Raw genomic sequence first — 24,281 nt, forward strand, 5'->3', positions numbered from 1 at the left:
GTAGTTTGAGGATGCCTGGAGTAACCAGATCACACTTTCATTTCCTACTTGCCTTTGAAAATGGCAACTATAATGTGATTGGCTGCTAGGGACAACATGCACTTCTCTCCTGCACCAGCTTTTCATACATGAGTTACTATGTCTTGTATACAGAATAACAGATTAACCCTTGGGATACTTGAGATTTTTTTTTTCGTTTTTGTTTTAACTTTTCTTCCCTGTTTTCCTGGAGCAATAACTCTTTTTTTATTTTTCCATTCAGATATCCATATGAGGGCTTGTTTTATGGGGGACAAGTTGTACTTTCTAATTCCACCATTTAATGTGCTATACGATGTAGTGGGAAGCAGGAAAAAAAAAAAAAGGAATTCCCCTACAGTATTACTTTTTATTTCCCTATAGCGTTCCCTTTGCCGCAAAACTGACCTGTGCACTTCATTCTCTGGGTCAGTATGATTACAAAAATCCCACATATGTGTCTAAATAGTGAAAAAATTAATTAAAAAAACATTTTTTTTTCTTTATATCACCATATTCTGTCTACTGAGCTGTGTGGGGTGCTCATTGTTTTGCAGGATGGTCTGTACTTTTTATTGATACCATTTTGGAGTGTGTGTGTCTTTTTGATCACATTTATTCATTTTTTGGGGGTAAGAGAAGCAATTAAAAAATGACCAATGGGCGCCATATTTAATGACCGTACCAGTGCCTTACATGTACAGGGCTGGTAGCGAAAGGGTTAAAAATGGTTGTATTGTTCATTGTTCTATTGCTATTATGTCAGTGATATTTACTGAAGTAACCTTTATTGTTTGTGGGTTTGCAGTACTTGCCCTATTCAATGCCTATAGTCTAAACTTGTTTTGGATTGTCCTGCAGTAATTGGTACTAATTAGGGTTCAGCCACATGCGGTGGCTGTGCTGTGCATTCACATTGTGGCCGTACAAGTAGCATTGGGCTCAAATTATCTATTGAGAACCACATTTTCTGGCTGTTGGCTGTACGGCACCTGCATTATCAATGAGTCAATCTTCAAATAAATCCTGAGTTGCATTGATAACATGAACATCCTTAGGTTGGTTTCACACAAGCATTGAACTCGCAGCGTGTCTGCGTAAGCTCCCGTACTGCTTTCCCTAGCACTGACTGGGTTGCATAGCATTATATTGATTTATGATGCAATGTAACCCTTGGGTCCCTTTCAGCGAATATTCAGCGCGGGTGCAATGCGTGATGCGAACGCATTGCGCTTGCACGGAATCTGGACCAATTAATTCAATGGGGCTGTGTACGTGAGCATTGGTTTTCACGCTTCATGTGTGCGTTGCGTGAAATTCACAGAATGTTCTATATTCTGCGTTTTTCACGCAACGTTGGCCCCATAAAAGTGAATGGCGCAGCGTGAAAATTGCATTCGCAAGCAAGTTTTCACGGATGGTTGCTAAGAGATGTTTGTATACCTTGCACCCGCGCGATAAAAACTGACCGCGATCGTAGGCAAAACTGCATGAACCTGCTTGCGACATTGCGCATTTTTCATTGAACGCATCCGCAACGCATCTGGACCTAATCCACTTACGCTCATCTGCAAGGGGCCTTAGAGTTCGGTACTATATTGTGTTACACTGACAGCATTATGTAATGGTGTTGAGCTGCCAATATTATGGAAACCCACATAAATGACCCTATTTTGAAATCTTTACCCTTTAAGGTATTCATCTAGGGCAGCAATGGCCAACCTGTGGCTCTCCAACTGTTGCAAAACTACAACTCCCAGCATGAAAACGCTGCCTACAGCTATCAGCCTACAGGGCATGGTGGGAATTGTAGTTTTACAACAGCTGGAGGGCAGCAGCTTGGCCATCCCTGATCTAGTGGTCTGGTAAGTTTTTTTGATCCCTCAGTTTCTGAAGAAATAAATGCTAAGCAGGTGAATTTTATCTTATTTTTTTTCATTTTTTACACAAAAGTGTCAATTTGTACTTTGCAAATGAAAATGAAGGAGTACACCCCAAAATGCATCAACCTACTTCTCTTGTCTTCAGAAATATCCCCCAGTGTGGCCCTGATCTTATGCCTTGACACATGACAGGGACCAAACATAAAGGAACACCCAGTGGCTTTCAGAAAATAAATTGAAAATGTTTCAGGCCTCATTGCACACTTTTAATGGCATTAGGCTGCAAAATGATCGAAAACCCTTTTATAAATGATCCAATTTTAAAAACTAGATCCCTTAAAGCAGGGATGCTCAACCTGCGTCCCTCCAGCTGTTGTAAAACTACAATTCCCACGTCGCCCTGCTGTAGTCCGATAGCTGAAGGCTGTCCAGGCATGCTGAAAGTTGAAGTTTTGCAACAGCCGGAGGGCCGCAGGTTGAGCATCCCTGCCTTAAATCATGCATCTGGTGGTGTAGTGAGAGTGCAAAATTATTATAGGATGAAATAATGAGTATATATGGTTTTATTCAAACTGTAAAAATTTTCAAAGGAAATTGGAGAAAAAATATTTTGAGATGGGTAACCCTGTTACTGTCTTAGAAATCCGCCACATTCTAATCTTTGTGGCGCATACAGATGAGACGTTAAGCTGTGCACTTATAAGGGAGGCAGATTTCTAAAAGGGCATTTGCCTGTACATATGACTATGTCTCGCCAACAAAGCAATTGTCCCGCAGTTCTGTCATTCTGATGCTGTTGTGAGCAGCGTTCTGGTCTGACATATAATTACTTATTACATGTCAAGAAAACGAAGCAAAACGTCTCCAACTATGTTGTAAATTCCAGTTTGTTCACAAGATACAAGAACACAGATGACTTTAATAACAAGCTGGCATTCAAGAACAGTGACTGGTCGTACAACATCTCTGTAGCCCCATCAATTCCTATATGAGAGACAAACGTGCTAAGTGATGTGGTGGTGCGGCACCTGAGGGGTTAATGGATGCTGATCTTCCAGTATCCACCTCCTGTATAAAGGGGTAATTATCATTGGTGGCGCAGTGCGCCCCCCCTCTACCCCCCACCCCATCAAAATCATTGGTGGCACAGTGCACTGGCCCCTCTCAACCTCCCCAGTATGGTGGCAGTGGTCCCCTCCCTTTCATTGGTGGTGCAGTGGCAGCTTCTGATCGGAGCCCCAGCTGTGTAATCCTGGGGCTCCGATCGGTTACCATGGCAGCCACTACTGAAGCCCTGGCTGCCATGGTAACATCCCTGATGCTGAGTGCATAGAGCAGCAGGTACAGTGTGAGGTCCTATTCACCCTGATAGAGCTCTATAAGGGTGAATAGGACAAGGGATGAAAACATCCCAGGTTCTGGCCCCTAAGAAGGGAAATGGTGATTAAATAAAAAGTGTAAAAAAATAAAATAAAAAATAAAAATAAAAAGTAAAGAAACCCCCCACCAAAATATTAAGTATGAATCACCCCCTTTTCTCAATTTCACATATAAAATGTATAAATAATAAACATATTACCGTATTTATCGGTGTATAACATGCACCGGCGTATAACACGCACCTTCATTTTAAGACGAAAATTTCAGGAAAAAAAATTTAAATTTCAAATAAAGCACTTTGAAGCAGTAATTTTAGAATATTTTCAGCACATACAGTAATATTTATTTATTTAAGGATCCATCTACTTGCACATATTGGATCCAGCATGCTGGCACTATTGTATATATACTATAGTTTTTGCACATATGGGAATTAGCATGTTAGCACTTTGTATAATTATTTTATAATTACCATATATTTTATCTGTTAATACCGTAAGTTGTTAATTCGTTAAGTTGTTACGCCGTACATAAAACCCCACTCCAGTTTACTTCACTACTTTACTTGTACCTCACGGGTACAAGTTCTCCTGCCTCAGACAGCAAACTCTTGTGAGTCTGCAAACTCTCGCAGTGCAGAGCGTTACCATGGTTACGCTCCGACGGCCGCGAGAATTAGACGTGAGGAAGGCGCGGGTGACCTGGGCTTGCCGTTGCCTACCGATTGCCGTTACTCACACTCCACACGCTGCTACTGATCCACTCGCTGCTGTGCGGTATGTACATTATATCGGCGGTGTATATGGTGTATACGGTACTTGTTAATACTGTAAAAACATGGCTTCTTAACATTATATCGGCGTATAACACGCATACATCATTTGCCCCCTATTTTCAGGGGGAAAAAGTGTGTGTTATACGCCGATAAATACGGTACATATTTCCACGTCAGAAAAGTCCAAACTATTAAAATATAATAAAAATCTATGTGGTGAACGCCGGAACAGAAAAATTCAATAAAAACTGCGTGATTCGCCATTTTTTAAAATGCGGAATGCACGTGGCTTTTTTGGTTTATTTTGTTCGCATGGTATCGAGTATCGCAATACTTTTTCATGGTATCGAAACTGAAACAAAAATTTGGTATCGCAACAACTCTAGTTCATCCCCATACAGAATTATTTTTGCCAGCAGCAGAGGCTGCTTAGAACACACAATTGGCTGCAGACAAACCACGATTTAGGCTAGGTCTACACGACAACATTTGTTGCGTGACATTTTGTAGCACCAATGTCGCACGACAGTTTTTATAATGGTAGTCTATGGTGTCGCACTGCAACATGCTGCGACGTGACAGTTGCAAAAAATCCATTCGAGATGGATTTTTCTGCCACTGTCACGTCGCAGTCGCAGCATGTCGCATGTTGCAGTGCGACACCATAGACTACCATTATAAAAATTGGCGCACGACATTGGTGCTACAAAATGTCGCGCAACAAATGTCGTCATGTAGACCTGGCCTAAGGTGGCAAAATGAATGATTCAATTACCTAATGAACGAGTGTTCAGCAGAACCTTTACCCTGGGTTCAGACCTGAGCGTTCTGAAACGAGCGCTCTGTATGTGCGATTGTACCGGCGTTTACAATCGCGCATACAGAGACAAGCGAACACACATTGTCACGCGTTTCCGAAAGTCTATGTACGGGAACGCGCGACAAACGCCCAAAAAAAAGCTCAAGAACTTGTTTGAGCGTCGGGCGTTTCACAGCGCGATCGTACGCGCTGTAAAACGCCCAGATGAGAACCATTCCCATAGGGAAGCATTGGTTTCTCCTTGTTGAGCGTTTTAAAACGCTCAGGTGTGAACTTAGGGTAACACCTCCATATAATTGGTAACGAGTGTTCCTATGAGCGCTTATTAGCGACTATATGGCCGGTACTAGATGTTTAGGAATACCTGCAGAATGTGTAGCTGTACAGATAAATAATTAGAGACTGTGGGTTCAAAGTTTATGGTTCAAAATAGACATTGTGTTAATTGATTATTTCCAGACGGGACAGTGTGCTGATTGTGTTTAGACGACATTTTCCAGGCCTTCATTGGGGCCAAACTGTATTTAACTTAAATGATCTGTATCCCTTCACGGGCCAATTTGAAAAAAATATTTTTTTCAATTGGTATTTATTAAAAGTTGTTCTGTCACAAAGGGTTAACTTTTTCTAGCTGTGTGACCTGTACTTTCACTTTGTGCTGGTCAGCTAATACCCCTTATCTCTGTATTACTAAGAGGTCATAAACATTTAGCAACTTCACATCTGGACCATTTGCCCCCTTCCTGATTAGGCCTAATTTTGAAAAGCTGACATATCTCACTTTATGTGGTAATAACTTTGGAACGCTTTTACTTATCTAAGCCATTCAGAGATTTTCTCGTGACACATTGTACTTCATGACAGTCATAAATTTGAGTCAATATATTTCACCTTTTATTTATCAAAAAATCCCAAATTTACCAAAAATTTAGAAAAATTAGCAATTTTCAAAATTTCTATTTCTCTGCTTTTAACCACTTCAACCCCGCTAGCTGAAACCCCCTTAATGACCAGGCCACTTTTTAGGGCCGTTTCACACGAGCGGATGCCGTGCGTGGCATCCGCTCCGTGAAAGAGTGCCAAGACCCGCTGCAGACTGCAGAGGCACGGAGCAGTAACATGACTGTTAATGCAACGTGCCTCTCTGTGATCTCTTTCCTACGAAATCACAGTGACAACTGTGATTTCGTAGGAAAGAGATCACAGAGAGGCACGGAGCATTAACAGTCATGTTACTGCTCCGTGCCTCTGCAGTCTGCAGCGGGTCTTGGCACTCTTTCACGGAGCGGATGCCACGCACGGCATCCGCTCGTGTGAAACGGCCCTTACACTTCTGCACTACACTACTTTCACCGTTTATTGCTCGGTCATGCAACTTACCACCCAAATGAATTTTACCTCCTTTTCTTCTCACTAATAGAGCTTTCATTTGGTGGTATTTCATTGCTGCTGACATTTTTACTTTTTTTGTTATTAATCGAAATTTAACGATTTTTTTGCAAAAAAATGGCTTTTTTCACTTTCAGCTGTAAAATTTTGCAAAAAAAATGACATCCATATATAAATTTTTCGCTACATTCATTGTTCTACATGTCTTTGATAAAAAAAAAATGTTTGGCCAAAAAAAAAAAATGGTTTGGGTAAAAGTTATAGCGTTTGCAAACTATGGTACAAAAATGTGAATTTCCGCTTTTTTAACCCCTTAAGGACATAGGGCGGGTGATGGCGGCGGGTGGTGCATCAAATGCACGATTTGATGGCGGCGGGTGGTGCAGGGGGGGTGTCGCATGCAGTGGGGGCGTTGCGGGAGGCGGGCGGTGCGGCAGGCGGGATCGCGATCCCCCGCCCGCCTCCCATTGCATAATCGTTGGTGTACAGTGGGTATACCAGGGTGCCAGCACATTGCTGGCACCCTGGTATAAACGGCTGACATCGTTGATGCGATGTCAGCCGTTTAACCCTTTCCATACAGCGGTCCGTACGGACCGCTGTATGGAAAAGGTTAACAGTAAGAGGGAGCTCCCTCCCTCTCCGATCGGGGGGCTGCTGTGCCTTTGCAGCCCCCCGATGGGAGAAGGAGAGAGCCCCCAGACAGCCCCCCCAGAACCCCGTCCTTACCCTTCCCCGTCTGCGAAGTTCTGACCATAACTGAGCAGACGGGGAAGGTTCCCATGGCAACAGGACGCCTGATCAGGCGTCCTGCTGTCCATGGTGCTGAACAGATCTGTGCTGAAAGCATAGACCTGTTCAGTGTAAGTAAAATACAGTGCAGAAACCTATATAGGTTCTGTTCTGTATTTTACAGACATCAGACCCACTGGATCTTCAAGAACCAAGTGGGTCTGGGTCAAAAAAATCAAATAAAAAGTGAAAAAAGTTAAGATAAAAAAAAAAACATTTATCACTGAATAAAAATTAAAAAAATAAAATACACTACACATATTAGGTATCGCCGCGTCCGTAACGACCTGATCTATAAAATGGTCATGTTACTTTCCCCGCACAGTGAACGCCATAAAAATAAAAAAATAAAAACTATGAGAAAATTGAAATTTTGCCCACCTTACTTCCCAAAAAAGGTAATAAAAGTGATCAAAAAAGTCGCATGTACGCCAAAATAGTACCAATCAAACCGTCATCTCATCCCGCAAAAAATGAGACCCTACTCAAGATAATCGCCCAAAAACTGAAAAAACTATGGCTCTTAGACTATGGAAACACTAAAACATGATTTTTTTTGGGTTTCAAAAATAAAATCATTGTGTAAAATGTACATAAATAAAAATAAAGTATACATATTAGGTATCGCCGCCTCCGTATCGACCGGCTCTATATAAATATCACATGACCTAACCCCTCAGGTGACCACCGTAAAAAAAAAAAAAAAAGATTTGTGTAAAAAAAGCAATTTTTTGCCATCTTACGTCACAAAAAGTGTAATAGTAAGCGATCAAAAAGTCATATGCACCCCAAAATAGTGCCAATCAAACTGTCATCTCACCCCGCAAAAAATTAGACCCTACTCAAGATAATCACCCAAAAACTGAAAAAACTATGGCTCTTAGACTATGGAGACACTAAACAATTTTTTGGTTTTCAAAATGAAGTTATTGTATAAAACTTACATAAATAAAAAAAATTGTATACATATTAGGTATCGCCGCGTCCGTGACAACCTGCTCTATAAAATTACCACGTGATCTAACCTGTCAGATGAATGTTGTAAATAACAAAAAAAAAAAACATGCCAAAAAAGCTATTTCTTGTTACCTTGCCGCACAAAAAGTGTAATATAGAGCAACCAAAAATCATATGTACCCTAAACTAGTACCAACAATACTGCCACCCTATTCCGTACTTTCTAAAATGGGGTCACTTTTTTTGGAGTTTCTACTCTAGGGGTGCATCAGGGGGGCTCCAAATGGGACATGGTGTCAAAAAACCAGTCCAGCAAAATCTGCCTTCCAAAAACCGTATGGCATTCCTTTCCTTCTGCGCCCTGCCGTGTGCCCGTACAGTAGTTTACGACCACATATGGGGTGTTTCTGTAAACTACAGAATCAGGGCCATAAATAATGAGTTTTGTTTGGCTGTTAACCCTTGCTTTGTTACTGGAAAAAAAATATTAAAATGGAAAATCTGCCAAAAAAGTGAAATTTTGAAATTATATCTCTATTTTCCATTGAATCTTGTGCAACACCTAAAGGGTTAACAAAGTTTGTAAAATCAGTTTTGAATACCTTGAGGGGTGTAGTTTCTTAGATGGGGTCACTTTTATGGAGTTTCTACTCTAGGGGGGCATCAGGGGGGCTCCAAATGGGACATGGTGTCAAAAAACCAGTCCAGCAAAATCTGCCTTCCAAAAACCGTATGGCATTCCTTTCCTTCTGCGCCCTGCCGTGTGCCCGTACAGTAGTTTACGACCACATATGGGGTGTTTCTGTAAACTACAGAATCAGGGCCATAAATAATGAGTTTTGTTTGGCTGTTAACCCTTGCTTTGTTACTGGAAAAAAAATATTAAAATGGAAAATCTGCCAAAAAAGTGAAATTTTGAAATTATATCTCTATTTTCCATTGAATCTTGTGCAACACCTAAAGGGTTAACAAAGTTTGTAAAATCAGTTTTGAATACCTTGAGGGGTGTAGTTTCTTAGATGGGGTCACTTTTATGGAGTTTCTACTCTAGGGGGGCATCAGGGGGGCTCCAAATGGGACATGGTGTCAAAAAACCAGTCCAGCAAAATCTGCCTTCCAAAAACCGTATGGCATTCCTTTCCTTCTGCGCCCTGCCGTGTGCCCGTACAGTAGTTTACGACCACATATGGGGTGTTTCTGTAAACTACAGAATCAGGGCCATAAATAATGAGTTTTGTTTGGCTGTTAACCCTTGCTTTGTTACTGGAAAAAAAATATTAAAATGGAAAATCTGCCAAAAAAGTGAAATTTTGAAATTATATCTCTATTTTCCATTGAATCTTGTGCAACACCTAAAGGGTTAACAAAGTTTGTAAAATCAGTTTTGAATACCTTGAGGGGTGTAGTTTCTTAGATGGGGTCACTTTTATGGAGTTTCTACTCTAGGGGTGCATCAGGGGGGCTTCAAATGGGACATGGTGTCAAAAAAACTGTCCAGCACAATCTGGCTTCCAAAAACCATACGGCGCACCTTTCACTCTACGCCCCGCTGTGTGGCCGTACAGTAGTTTATGGCCACATATGGGGTGTTTCTGTAAACAGTAGAGTCAGGGCAATAAAGATACAGTCTTGTTTGGCTGTTAACCCTTGCTTTGTTAGTGGAAAAAATGGGTTAAAATGGAAAATTAGGCAAAAAAATGAAATTCTCAAATTTCATCCCCATTTGCCAATAACTCTTGTGCAACACCTAAAGGGTTAACGGAGTTTGTAAAATCAGTTTTGAATACCTTGAGGGGTGTAGTTTCTTAGATGGGGTCACTTTTATGGAGTTTCTACTCTAGGGGTGCATCAGGGGGCTTCAAATGGGACATGGTGTCAAAAAAACTGTCCAGCAAAATCTGGCTTCCAAAAACCATACGGCGCACCTTTCACTCTACGCCCCGCTGTGTGGCCGTACAGTAGTTTATGGCCACATATGGGGTGTTTCTGTAAACAGCAGAGTCAGGGCAATAAAGATACAGTCTTGTTTGGCTGTTAACCCTTGCTTTGTTAGTGGAAAAAATGGGTTAAAATTGAAAATTAGGCAAAAAAATGAAATTCTCAAATTTCATCCCCATTTGCCAATAACTCTTGTGCAACACCTAAAGGGTTAACGGAGTTTGTAAAATCAGTTTTGAATACCTTGAGGGGTGTAGTTTATAGAATGGGGTCATTTTTGGGCGGTTTCTATTATGTAAGCCTCGCAAAGTGACTTCAGAGCTGTAGTGGTCCCTAAAAATTGGGTTTTTGTAAATTTCTGAAAAATTTCAAGATTTGCTTCTAAACTTCTAAGCCTTGTAACATCCCCAAAAAATAAAATATCATTCCCAAAATAATTCAAACATGAAGTAGAGATATGGGGAATGTTAAGTCATCACAATTTTTTGGGGTATTACTATGTATTACAGAAGTAGAGAAACTGAAACTTTGAAATTTGCTAATTTTTCCAAATTTTTGGTAAATTAGGTATTTTATTATGCAAAAAAATTAATTTTTTTGACTTTTTTTTACTAGTATCATGAAGTACAATATGTGACGAAAAAACAATCTCAGAATGGCCTGGATAAGTCAAAGCGTTTTAAAGTTATCACCACTTAAAGTGACACTGGTCAGATTTGCAAAAAATGGCCTGGTCCTTAAGGTGAAAATGAGCCCGGTCCTTAAGGGGTTAAGCAGCTCTGACTTTCTGAGCACCTGTCATGTTTCCTGAGGTTCTACAATGCCCAGACAGTAGAAAACCCCCATAAATGACGTATTCACTGATGGGCATAGAACTTTTTATTTTTTGTCACAAGTTAGTGGAAAATGATGATTTTTATTTATTTATTTTTCCTTACAAAGTCTCATATTCCACTAACTTGCGACAAAAAAAAATCTAGGAACTCGCCATGCCCCTCACGGAATACCTTGGGGTCTTCTTTCCAAAATGGGGTCACTTGTGGCGTAGTTATACTGCCCTGGCATTCTAGGGGCCCAGATGTGTGAGAAGAGGTTTGCAATCAAAATGTGTAAAAAATGGCCTGCGAAATCCGAAAGGTGCTCTTTGGAATGTGTGCCCTTTTGCCCACCTAGGCTGCAATAAAGTGTCACACATCTGGTATCGCAGTACTCAGGAGAAGTTGGGGAATGTGTTTTGGGGTGTCATCTTACATATACCCATGCTGGGTGAGAGAAATATCTTGGCAAAAGACAACTTTTCCCATTTTTTATTTTTTTTTTATACAAAGTTGTCATTTGACCAAGATATTTTTCTAACCCAGCATGGGTATATGTAAAATGACACCCCAAAACACATTCCCCAACTTCTCCTGAGTACGGCGATACCACATGTGTGACACTTTTTTGCAGCCTAGATGCGCAAAGGTGCCCAAATTCCTTTTAGGAGGGCATTTTTAGACATTTGGATCCCAGACTTCTTCTCACGCTTTAGGGCCCCTAAAAACCAGGGCAGTATAAATACCCCACATGGGACCCCACTTTGGAAAGAAGACACCCCAAGGTATTCAATGAGGGGCCTGGCGAGTTCATAGAATTTTTTTTTTTGGCATAAGTTAGCGGAAATTGATTTTTTTGTTTTTTGTTTTTTCTCACAAAGTCTCACTTTCCGCTAACTTGGGACAAAAATTGTAATCTTTCATGGACTCAATATGCCCCTCAGCGAATACCTTGGGGTGTCTTCTTTCCAAAATGGGGTCAGTTGTGGGGTGTTTGTACTGCCCTGGCATTTGAGGGTCTCCACAATCATTACATGTATGGCCAGCATTAGGAGTTTCTGCTATTCTCCTTTTATTGAGCATACAGGTAATGAGATTTTTTTTTTCCGTTCAGCCTGTGGGCTGAAAGAAAAAAATGAACAACACAGATTTCTTCATTCGCATCGATCAATGTGGAGGAAAAAATCTCTGCCAAAAAAAAAAGGAGGGGAAAGGCGTCTGCCAGGACATAGGAGCTCCGCCCAACATCCATACCCACTTAGCTCGTATGCCCTGGCAAACCAGATTTCTCCATTCACATCAATCGATGTGGATGAATAAATCATTGCCGGGATTTTTTTATTTATTTTTTTATATACAAAGTGTCTGCCAAAGCATAGGATCACTGCCTCCTCCTCAGCTCGTATGCCTTGGCAAACGTATATTTTACTGCAGAGGAGAAATCTTGTCTTGCAGCGCCGCATACACCGACTTGCGTGTAATCTGACAGCAGCGCAATGCTTCTGTCAGAATGCACATCAGTGCTGCAGCTAGTCGATCGGTTGGTCCACCTGGAAGGTAAAAAAAAAACAGGCCGCAACGCAACAATTTTATTAACTTTTGAACAGAATATATAAACTTTAACTTTTTGAACTGAACAACCTTTTTGCTTACTGGTGATTTTTTTTATTTGTTTTATATTTTGCCTTTATAGGACAAACCTCTCCTTCCCCATGGGACAATGTGCAAAGCGCAAATTGCCCAAAGATGTGGCGAAGTACATTATGCACTTTATCCCAGGTGAAAGGAGAGGTTTGCAGCAGCTGTATGTGAATGGGCCCTAATAGCCCTGTGTGCCTGTCCTGGTGAGATGTGATCCCTATGCTAGGTGTACCTGTGTCTGGTACTTCCGGAAACACTCCCCTAAGCATAGGGCAGGGTGGTCAGGACAGAAATAGCGGGTGTCACGCCTTATTCCACTCCTGCTACAGACACAACATCTTTTTCGGGGTGACGGTTGGGTTGAGGTACCGGCAACGACATTGGGGAAATGTCGCTCGTGTAGACGGCTAACTACACTGGTGGATGGGGCCACGGAACCTCCTGGGTACAGGAGGCTCTCGATGATCTCTTCAAGAAATTGGAGGAAGGATCGTGTTCTCCCAGCCTGACTGTAGAGAACAAAACTATTATACAGAGCCAATTGAATCAAATATACAGACACCTTCTTATACCAGCGTCTGGTTCTGCGGGAAACTAAATACGGAGACAACATCTGGTCATCGAAGTCCACCCCTCCCATGTGAAGGTTATAGTCGTGGACTGAGAGGGGCTTTTCAATGACACAGGTTGCTCGCTCAATTTGTATTGTCGTATCTGCGTGAATGGAGGAGAGCATGTAAGCGTCACCCTTGTCTCTCCATTTCACCGCGAGCAGTTCTTCGTTACACAAAGAGGGCCACACTTGTGTAGAAATTGTCCACATAAAGATGGTACCCCTTGCCGTGACACCAAGTCCCAGACTGTCTTCCCACTGCTCCCCAGGTAGTCAGGGCAACCGACCGGCTCCAGGGTCTGATCTTTTCCCTCATAGACACGAAATTTGTGGGTATAGCCTGTGGCCCTTTCACAGAGCTTATACAATTTGACCCCATACCGGGCGCGCTTGCTTGGGATGTATTGTTTGAAGCCAAGGCGCCAAGTGCTGGTACTAGGTCCAGGAAGGGCTGCGCTGCTGGTGTATGCCTCACCACTTAATCCGACAGCGCCAGCCCCACTCTGCTGCTCTTGAAGCGGATCCTGCGCAACCTGTGGTCTAGCGACACTGGGCTGGGTGCGCCTGGTGCTATCAGGGACCTCAGCCTCCTCGTCCGAACTTTGGGTCAGAGAGCCACTGCTTTCTACAGGTTCATATTCTGACCCGCTAGATTCATCAGATGAGGGTTCCCATTCCTCATCCGACTGGGTCAGAAGCCTGTAGGCCTCTTCAGAAGAATACCCCCTGTTCGACATTTGGGCAACTAAATTTAGGAGTATTCCCTGAGACTACCTAAAAAAAAAAGCAAGCCTGTCTTACAAATGGGAAGCTAGCGAAGTACCGGAGGCCGCTGCGGTTGATAAAAAAAATATCTAAACAGATTTTTTTATCGCCGCAGTGCGTGTAAAGTGAATGTGCAGTGATAAAAATAAAAATAAAATTTTTTGTCACTGCGGTAGGGCGGGCGTGGGCGAACACACGTGTGGGCGACCGATCAGGCCTGATCGGGCAAACACTGCGTTTTGGGTGGAGGGCGAACTAAAGTGACACTAATACTATTATAGATCTGACCGTGATCAGTTTTGATCACTTACAGATACTATAAAAGTACAAATGCTGATTAGCGATACGCTAATCAGCGAATAAGGGACTGCGGTGCGGTGGGCTGGGCGCTAACTGATCCCTAAACTACCTAACCAAGGGGCCTAAACTATCCCTAAAACCTAACAGTCCAATACCAGTGAAAAAAAAAGTGACAGTTTGCACTGATCACTTTTTTCCTTTCACTAGTGGTTGACAGGGGCGATCAAAGGGGTGATCAAAGGGTTAATTGGGGTGCAGGGGGTGATCTGGGGCTGAAGTGTACTGTTGGTGCTACTCACTGTGAAGCCTGCTCCTCTGCTGGATCCAACCGACGAAAAGGACCAGCAGAGGAGCAGGGAAGCCATATAACAGATCATATTTACTAATCTGATCTGTTATCTGGCTTCTGATTCGATTTTTTAAAAATCAGCAACCTGCCAGCGACTATCATTGGCTGGCAGGTTGCTGACGAAATACTCTTTTAACTTTTGCCGGCCTGCGATGCGCATGCGCGGGCCGGCTCTGACTGAAATCTTGCGTCTCGTGAGATGACGCACGGATGCGTTCAGGAGGAATGAATCAACCACCTTCCGGACGCATCCGTGCGTTAGGCGGTCGGGAGGTGGTTAAAGAAGTTCTACGGCACCCGCCTGGGTGCTACCAACGTAGAACCGGGACAATCAAGATATAAGAAGAAGAACAAAGACAAGAAAAATAAACAGGAGAGAATAAAAATAAAAGGGAATACCAATGGAATAAGGAAGTAGGGAAATCGATGGGCCCCAGTGTTATATCTGCTGGAGAACTAAACCAGCTTGTGGAGCCAGCTTAGAATCAAAACGGGGGAGTTAGGTTAACTAGGCATAGGGAATTTAGCAAGCCAAGGTGACCAGGATGTATGAAAATGCCGCAACCTTTTAGTCCTCTGAGCCCAGAGATGTTCAAATATAACATGTGTGGAAATTTTGTCAATTAGGTCAGTCTGGGAAGGAATCTTGGCCGACTTCCAGTGTTTAGCAATCAGGAGTTTGGCTGTTAGCAGAATATGACAGGTTAAAACAAATCGAGATCTAATGAGAAGAGTGCCAATGCTGGAGAAAGTGTTATATTAAAGCCTGTTACCTCTCTCCCCAGACCTTCAACCGCACCCCAAAAGTGAAGGATTCCCACGCATTCCCAGAATATATGTAACAGATTACCAGGCGTCTTCTGACAATGCCAACATACATTTTCAACATTGGGATAAAATCTGGAAAGCTTGGCCGGGGTAAAATACCACCTAGAAAGTAATTTAAGGTAACCCTCCAACAAGTTAGAACACTTTGTAGCCTGTAGGGTAATTTTAATTGCTGTTTGCCATTTATTCGTAGGATATGAGACTTTTAGATCCCTTTCCCAATTCAGAAAATTAGCTCTCTTTGAAAGGAGTTCATCACCTATAACTGTTTTGTATATTGAGCTGGTAGGAATACGTGTATCTCCTTGTGTACAAAGTATAGTATTAAGAAGAACTACTGGAAGTTTAGCAATTCTTTTAGGCCCTTTAGCTAGACAGTGAGCAATCCTAGTGTATTGATAATGATATGCGTCTGGTAGCTTATAAGAGGCTTGAAGGCTTGTAAATGACTTAAGAACATCATTATCATAGAAATCATTTAACACCTGTAGTCCAGCTTTCCACCAACTACTCACCGAGAAATCCGAAATATAGTATTGCAGAATTTCTATTGGTATCTGTATAGTTCTCATTGGGGACGACGGACCCACCCTATGTAACAACAACTTCCAAGTCTGAATTGATGATTTCAGAGTCAGTTCTGTAGGTAGCGGAAAGCTGTCGTCTATAGCATGCAATAAAATAAGAGAGTAGAGAGATTTCCCTTTGTTAAGGTCCACCTCTATCTTTTGCCAGCTTGGAGTTTGTTCCTGACTGTACCAAAATTTTAACTGCTTGAGAACAAAGGAGTTGTAGTATCCCTGGAGATTTGGAACCCCTAAACCTCCATGCATTCTATGACTATAAAGTATAGAGGATGCTATTCTGTGAGGGCCTTTGTTCCAAATAAGGGAGAGCATCTGGGCCTTAAATCTTACAAAGACCGAGACAGGGATAGGGATAGTGCGAAATAGATACAGAATCTTTGGGAGCACCATCATTTTATAAATTACTACTCTCCCTAACCAGGATAGGTCCAATTTGAAGTATTTGTTCAGGTCGGATTGAAGGGAATTATACAGCGTATCATAATTAGCTTTGACTAAGTGCGAAAGCGGGAAGCAAATTTGAACGCCCAAGTAAGTGACATAGAATCTACTGCCCATTGAAAAGGGAATTCGATTTCCAACACCTTCCTCAAAGATGGGGGAATCCTGATGGCTAATATCTGGGATTTAGATTAATTGATTTTATAGTAGGATACCTCTCCGAATTCCTTTATAATCTGCAATGTAGCCCGAAGTGAAGACAAGGGGTCAGATACAGTCAGAATAACATCATCAGCAAATAAACCAATCTTATGCTGTCGATTGCCCGCTGGTATACCACGAATCTTATCTGCCATCCGTATCATTTCCGCGAAGGGCTCCATTACCATTAAAAAGAGGAAAGGGGAGAGAGGGCAGCCCTGGCGGGTACCGTTAGTAATGGAAAAAGGGGAGGAGAGGGATCCATTCACCAATACCCTAGCGGATGGGGAAGAATAAAGAGCAAGAATCGCGTTTTTTATATGACCCTGAAAGCCAAATTTATCTAATACAGCTGATGCAAATCCCCAATGAATCCGGTCGAACGCCTTCTCTGCATCTAAAGTAAGAAGCAGAGAAGGCATCGTCAAACCCCCAGCCTTTTGTAGAAGACCCAATATCCTGCAGGTACCATCTGGTGCCTCCCTACCCTTTGTAAATCCCACTTGGTCACTATGGATTAGTTCAGGTAAAATTTTCAAAAGCCTATGGGCCAATTTTGCATACAGCTTAACATCGCAATTGAGGAGGGAAATCGGGCGAAAATTTGCTGGGGAATCTGTTGATTTTCCCGGCTTTGGTATAGTGACAATCGTAGCTTGTAGCATTTCAGTTGGAAATTGATCTCCAGCTAACACCTTATTAAAAAGTTGCACAAGATGTGGTTGTAATATAGGGGAAACAGATGATGATATTCATTTGAATACCCATCAGGGCCGGGTGATTTGTTTGGTTTGAGAGATTTAATGGTGGCTTCGACTTCTGAAACTGAAATTGGGGAGTTCAGATCCTCCAGTTGTTCAGTATTCATTGAGGGTAGGTTAACTTTTGGAGAAAAGCAGCAATGCTCTCTACAGATGGTTGCAGTGTGGCTGGATCTTTGTTGAGATTATACAACTTCGAGTAGTATTGATTAAAGGATTCCACTATCTCATTGGGATGAGTGATTCTGGACTTTTTATCGGGGGCAAGCACATAGGGGATGTTAATTTTTTGTGCCAAGGGTTTTACTTTCCTCGCCATTAACCTACTCTGTTTATTATAGGACTTATAGTATGACAGTCGCATGGAGGTTAATTGAAGATCATAGTCTATTTGGAGAGTGGAATGGATTTCATTTCTCAAAGACATTAACTTCCTATGAAGAGTTACAGATGGATCTAACCTTATTTGGTGCGTGGTCAGACCACGACGTTGTTCCTACCGAAGATCTAGAGATCCTAGGTAAAGGCCTGTCCGCGAGAAACAGATCGATTCGAGAGAACGATCGATGTCTAGCGGAGTTAAAGCTATATTCTTTCAAATTCGCGTTTAAACATCGAAATGTGTCATATAGTCGATTATCTCTTAGCCATCGCCCCAAGGATGGAGCCAATATTCTGCTAGAACTTGAAGAATCCATATTCCTATCCGGTACTATGTTAAAGTCCCCACAAATCATTAAATGACCCTTTTGCACACTGCGCTTTTCTCAGGACTTTGTTTAGGAACCTGACGGGAGATTTATTGGGGGCGTATATATTAACCAGGGTCGACGCAACTGAGCCAATTAGACCTACAAGGACGATATATCTCCCACCCACATCAGTTAACACTTTCTCAACCTACAAAGCCAGAGAATCTCTAATTGCAATAGCCACCCCTGCTTTCTTTTTGCTAGAATTGGCAAGTAATACAGTAGAGAAACCTTTGTTAGCGAAATCTGGATGATTGTTATGCATGAAATGTGTTTTCTGAATACATACAATATCAGTCTGCGAGGACCGCACATCTTTCCAGAGTGAGGATCTCTTATAAGGGGAGTTTAGCTCCTTGGCATTAATAGACAGTACCCTACCCGCCATCATAAATACTAGTACCTTGATGCTGAAAACATGTTATAACATCTACAACCCTAGATTCTGGTGAAGGATGATAGATTGACATGGGACCATTGGAAAAAAGAAAAAGGACAAAAAAAATCAAATACCAGTACTGATACAACCTGTAGAGAAAACATAGGTTATTAAACAACAACTGGGAATGTCTGGTCTAAAGGAGGTTCTCAGAAGAAACCTGGACCAGAAAAATTGGGGGTGAACAGTTCGGCCTTACTCCGCCATCTGGTGATAGCGACTTGGCTACAGGGAAACCAGTGCAACATAGGTACTACTCTCAGGATCAGTCTCCCACCGTGGACCAATACAGGGTCACATGGGTAGTAGATTTCTTTCTAGCTGGAACCGGCGATGAGGGTCTTCCAGTGTTCCACGATTTAAGCAACGACTCTCCTTCTTCAGGGTTCTTGATAATAAAAAAAATTTCCCATCCTTATGAATCAGGAGTTTCAGCGGAAAACCCCACTTGTATGGAATTTGGAGATCCCTCAGAACTCTGGTTATTGGTGAAAGTTGCTTTCTAGCTTGTAATGTCACTTGCGACAAATCAGCAAATATTTGAATGTCTTGAAACGGATCTGGTAAGTTACGATTTTTCCTGATGTAGGAGACAAGCTCTTCCTTAATGCAGTAGAAGTGAAAGCGTACAATGACATCCTTGGACGCTGAAGCTGGAAGGTGTTTAGGTTTAGGCAGATGGTGAGCCCTGTCAATCAGGAGCATTTGGGGATCTTTGTCTGGGAATATTGATTTGAGCATATCACCCAGGTATTGCTGCAGATTAGCCGGTGCGATTGAATCTGATATCCCTCTGAATTTCAGGTAATTGCGCCTATTTCTGTCCTCCAGGTCGGCTAATTTAGCTCTCAGCCCTGCGACTTCATCCTCCAGAGTATAATGTGCATCAATTAGCTCATTGTGGGAGTTGGTTAGCTCCCCCATTTTGTGTTCAATATGGTTCACCCTGGAACCTAGGTCATCCACTGCAGATGTAATGGAGGAAGCTACTTGTTGTAACTGAGATGTAAGGGAGTGATGTACAGCCGTCATCATCGCTTTAAAGGGGTTCTGCACCTTCATTTAACTGATGATCGCTGTTTACCGCCGGGCCGCCCGCCCACTGACGTCACGACTTGTATGAACTAGAGTGGGCGTGGCTAAGCTCCATTCAAGTGAACAGAGCTTAGCTGCGCCCACTCTAGTTGATACAAGTCATGACGTCAGTGGGCGGCCGGCCCGGCGGTAAATAGTGAGAAGGCAGCGGCGCTGCTGGAGCGCCGCTGCCTTCTCAAACAGCTGATCGGCGGGGGTCCCGAGTGTCGGACCCCCGCCGATCAGAAGCTGATGATCTATCCAGAGGATAGATCATCAGTTAAATGAAGGTGCAGAACCCCTTTAAGTGAGTTTTCTGTCACCGCCTGATCTGTGCATACAAAGTCTTGCAAAGGATCTGCTGTCGCAACCCCTATTGCTGGTTCTTTAGCTACCGCGGAGGAACGCGGCTATGGAGTCACTTACCGGCAGCATGGACATCATGGCTTCCCCTTGTTCTGGTTCAGCATCATCAAGGAGCTCACTTCCCCTGGTATTGGATCTGTACGGCGTGTGGGCTCGCTTGCCTCTCGTCTCTGTTTCATCATGGCTAGCCGGAGGAGGAGATGAAATACCCGTGGCTGCATGAGCTGAGGGGCTTTCCTTCTCCTGCCGCGCTGGTGAAGAGATGGATCGTAGTGGCGGGAAGCCACCATCAGGCTCCTGGGCTGAAAAGAATTCAGTGAGACGTCTAAGACCCGGGCGAGACGCTTTCTTCCTGGTCATCATGTCACTGAGGTAGGATACGGATCGGTGACTCTGATTCTCCTTTGCCAGAATGCTTAAGATCGCTTTGCAGGGATGGTGAAGCGGAGCTCTTTCACCAAGCAGCCATCTCAGTCTGCAGCAGGCCACGCCCCCCAAGCTACTCGAGGCTAGAACATTTTCATCCCTAGTGATCTATTAGGGTGATTTGCATAATACAGCACTACCTGTTAAGCTGTGGAAGGCTTCCGCAGCATCCAAGCTACCATGGTAACCGATCAGCGCCCCACGATTTCACTGCGGGCCTCTAATCGGAAGGCAGGTGCCACGATCGGTGTTGATCGCAACAATTAAGGGGTTAAATGATGGGGTTCGGCATGGTTGCTGTTCCCCTTTATTGCAGCCGGCTACCTGCTGTATTATAGCAGCAGCTCACTCTATACATTTCCTCAACGACTGTGACGTACGTGTACGTCACGGTGGTTAAAGGTGTTAATATATCTATTGTGGGTAAAGAGATGTGTTCCAAGAGATGCTATCCTGGAGTATCTAAATGAAAATAAATGTATAGCACTGTATCAGCATGGGTTTATGAGGGATCTATTCCGTCAAACTAATCAGTTTTTATGAGGAGTCAATGGATGTCATATAGCTTTAAATTCTGTGCGTCATTTATTATTAAGCTGAAATATGCCTATATTATATCTGCGACTTCTCCCCGCTCACACAAGGTCTAAAAATAAAAGTGAGCGTGGCCCATCTCATTTACTACTTTCTACGCCTGTTTCAGGCGTAGAAAAAGGTCTAGCTGTAAGGCAACAAGGAGACTATCTCACATTTTGAGCTGGCGGAGGATCCGGCGAAGTTACGAAGAGGCAAAGGCAAATGAGGCAGGACATGGTGAGCAAAACTACACCTCTGGTAATGGGCGATTTGGCCAGTATAGAATGAAATACCAGTACAAATTGCTGGTATGCTGTGTCCAGCATAAAGAGCCTTATAAATGACTGGATAGACAATCAATGTTTACACATTCACTCTTGAGGAGGGAGAGACAGAAACCCACCCACTTAAGGCATACCCGTTGGAAAATACCTTAAGCTAAGGCAAAACTGTTCCACTAAACAAGATTTTATACACAAGGAACCCACATTACAGGTGCGATCTGCAGAAAGGGGTTACCCTGATCATTTCTTGGAGGGCATACTAGAGTTCATTAAAGGATATGTACACCTTTGGAGGCATTTTTTGTTTGATTGCATTTTTTTTGCTAAAAATCATATTTTCTATTGGCTTTTTTTTGGGTGAAAATATTGAGCCATTGTATCACAAAGGGTTAGGCCTCATGCACACGACCGTTGTTGTGTTCCGTGTCCGTTGATCCGTTTTCCGTCATTTTCCGTGGACCCATTGTCTTTCAATGGGTCCGTTAAAACCTCGGAAAATGCACCGTTTGGCATCCGCGTCCGTGAACCGTGTTTCTTGTCCGTCAAAAAAATAGGACCTGTCCTATTTTTTGGACGGCCAACGGTTTGCGGACCCATTCAAGTCAATGGGTCCGTGGAAAAACGCGGAAGCCCATCCGATTGTCGTCCGCGTCCGTTTTATTTCTCTTGTTGGCCATGGCAAAATTGTCAACCAAAACTTGTGCCAATAAAATAAAAAACAGATACAGGAATAAACAGGATATGCAAATTGCTAGGCACCTGAGGAGAATTTTCAGACTGGGGAGACATTTCTGTCTGTCTACTGTCCTTTATCTTTGGTGCCATTTTCCTCTTTGCTTTTATCCAAAATGCCAAGGTGGAATGTTGACAAACTAATATGTCTGGTGCAGGAGAGGCCAGAACTGTGGGACACACGTTCCCGGAATAACCAGGACCGCGTCCGCGAAGATGCTGCGTGGGAGCAGGTGGCCCGTCACATGAGGCGTGAAGAATGGGCCAAAGCAGATGGCCGTGGCCGTGCATCTTTAGGTAAGTGCCAGCAATGTAATTGTACTGTCCTTGCTTAGTCTGTCCCTATAAAGTTATGTTATAATTTCCATGCGTTCTGCCGAAATTTTTGTTTGTGGTCCAGCTTCATTTGGCTTCCAACCTAAACATGATTTATGGATCTGTCGTGCACTAAATGCTATACCCCATATCTTTTCGGATAAATGGTGGAGTCTCCCTTTGCTACAGCAAACAGTACTACTGTCACAATCCTGTATGTGCACTTTTTTTTTTTCATGTCCCTTTTATAATTGAGCATCTTATTTAGTTCTCTCAATGTCATATTCGAAATTCATGAAGGACAAATGGCTTGCACAACTAATCTCCTCCTTCCTGAACTTATTGTTCATTAGTATCCCTACACCTGCAGTACAGTACCATGTGCTTTAAAAATTTGTCCTTTTCTTAAATTTTTTTCTCAGTTTCCATTTTTTTATTTATTTAAATTTTGCCTTTTTCTATTTCTCTTGATATTTTTTAATATTTTAAACGGGCTTATGTTTCCACCAATTTATATATACATATATATATATATATATATATAATATAATTTTCTTTCTTTTTTTGTCAAGCAAACTAAAACGCGCTGGAACAGCTGCAGGGACCAGTTTCGGGGTGAACTGAATTCACAAGGCCGCAGTGGAGAAGGTGGTTCGAAGAAACGGCTATATCTGTACACCCAACAATTGATGTGTCTTTGCCCGGTCATGGATTTGAGGCCGTAAGTCTTGTTGATGTTACTAAAAAGTGTTTCTCCGGCTATTTATTACTACCAAATTTAAAATTATGCCATAGTGTTTGACCCAAAAATGAGTAGTGTGGCGCTGCCAGGGGCATATCTAACGGCTCATGTGGCCTGGTGCAAGAGTTCAGCTTTGGCCCACCTCCCTCAGTGCATTGTGTGTCTTCTAATGTGGTTTAAGTGTATTTCAGCCACCTCAGGCTCCTGGGGCCATAAGTGACTGGTACCTTAGCACCCCCTAGAGCAGTGATGGTGAATCTTTTCCAGACCGAGTGCCAAATCTGCAACCCTAAACCCATTATTTTTTGCAAACTACACACACGTCATTTTCTCAAAAATGCCGCAGTCCAATATAGTATATCTTCCATGGACTTTATCATTTAGCTGGAATAGCCTGCCTGCATTCAGTGTTCTGCCTGTGCTGTTCATAGCGTGCCCGGCGCTGATGTATGGCGTGAAAAGTCTAAAAGGCATATTGATACCCCATAGACTTTTGCCAGGGGCCGAGTGTCACAGATAGGTCTCGGAGTGCCGCCTCTGGCACCCGTGCCAGAGGTTCGCCACCACTGCCCTAGAGTAACGTCCATGGGCGTTGAACAATTGTCAAACTTTTTCCATGGTGTGTGCGAACCTATTCTTTGGTGTGGGTTAGTAACACCATCCCCCATCGATGACGAAGAAGTATGATGACACGACATGTGCAGAGCGCATATGCCACCTCCTGTATATTTATTTTCCCAGACTGGCACCATTTTTCAGCAAAGCTCACGTATATTGGTATTAATGTTAAAATTTGTACTAGATGCCTGTTTTTGTGAGGCACAGAATAGCGCAGCCTTTTTTTTTTTTTTAAAGCTTGGTGTATATTTTGTAATTGATGGGACATGCATGCAAATTTAAATATGGCGGTTTTAGGTTTAAGTACCTCTGTGGAACTTAAATGACAGTTCCTTTATTTTTATTTATTTATTTTTTTCAGATCCAAACCTCTGCTTATAGTTTTTATTCCCAAAATTATTAATAAAGACTAAAAAATAAACTGAAACCACTTTATAAAAATAGAGCATAATGATGCGCCAACAGTGTCCATACTGCTGAATTGTAGCTGCTACTACCAAAATGGCCTTGTGCTGCGTGCTAATTTGCAATTTTTCACAATTTTGGAATTCTACAATTAGCATTACATCAAGATGGTTGGCATTTCAAAGCAGTCCCTATATAGATGAGGCGGTCTGAATATCAGCACTGATTTTGGTCCATGAATGTGTATACCTTGTTTTGTGCTTCCCCGATTCCACAGGCAATCATAGGTTTCAGTACTT

At 42.6% G+C, this 24,281-nt stretch overlaps 1 protein-coding gene across 3 annotated transcripts in view; it reads left to right on the top strand.

Annotated features, from left to right (window-relative positions):
• CALCRL (calcitonin receptor like receptor) overlaps window positions 1-24,281 on the top strand; it is a 472,379-nt gene that overhangs the window by 34,929 nt on the left and 413,169 nt on the right. The window contains exon 2 of one of the 3 annotated variants that reach the window (XM_044302867.1): window positions 15,221-15,382. The exons of the other annotated variants lie outside the window; for them this stretch is intronic. The gene's annotated coding sequence lies outside the window, so the exon portion shown is untranslated. The remainder of the gene's footprint in view (window positions 1-15,220; window positions 15,383-24,281) is intronic. 3 annotated transcript variants of the gene reach the window in all.

This window comes from Bufo gargarizans, chromosome 8 (genome assembly GCF_014858855.1).
Source record: "Bufo gargarizans isolate SCDJY-AF-19 chromosome 8, ASM1485885v1, whole genome shotgun sequence".
NCBI lineage: Eukaryota > Metazoa > Chordata > Amphibia > Anura > Bufonidae > Bufo > Bufo gargarizans.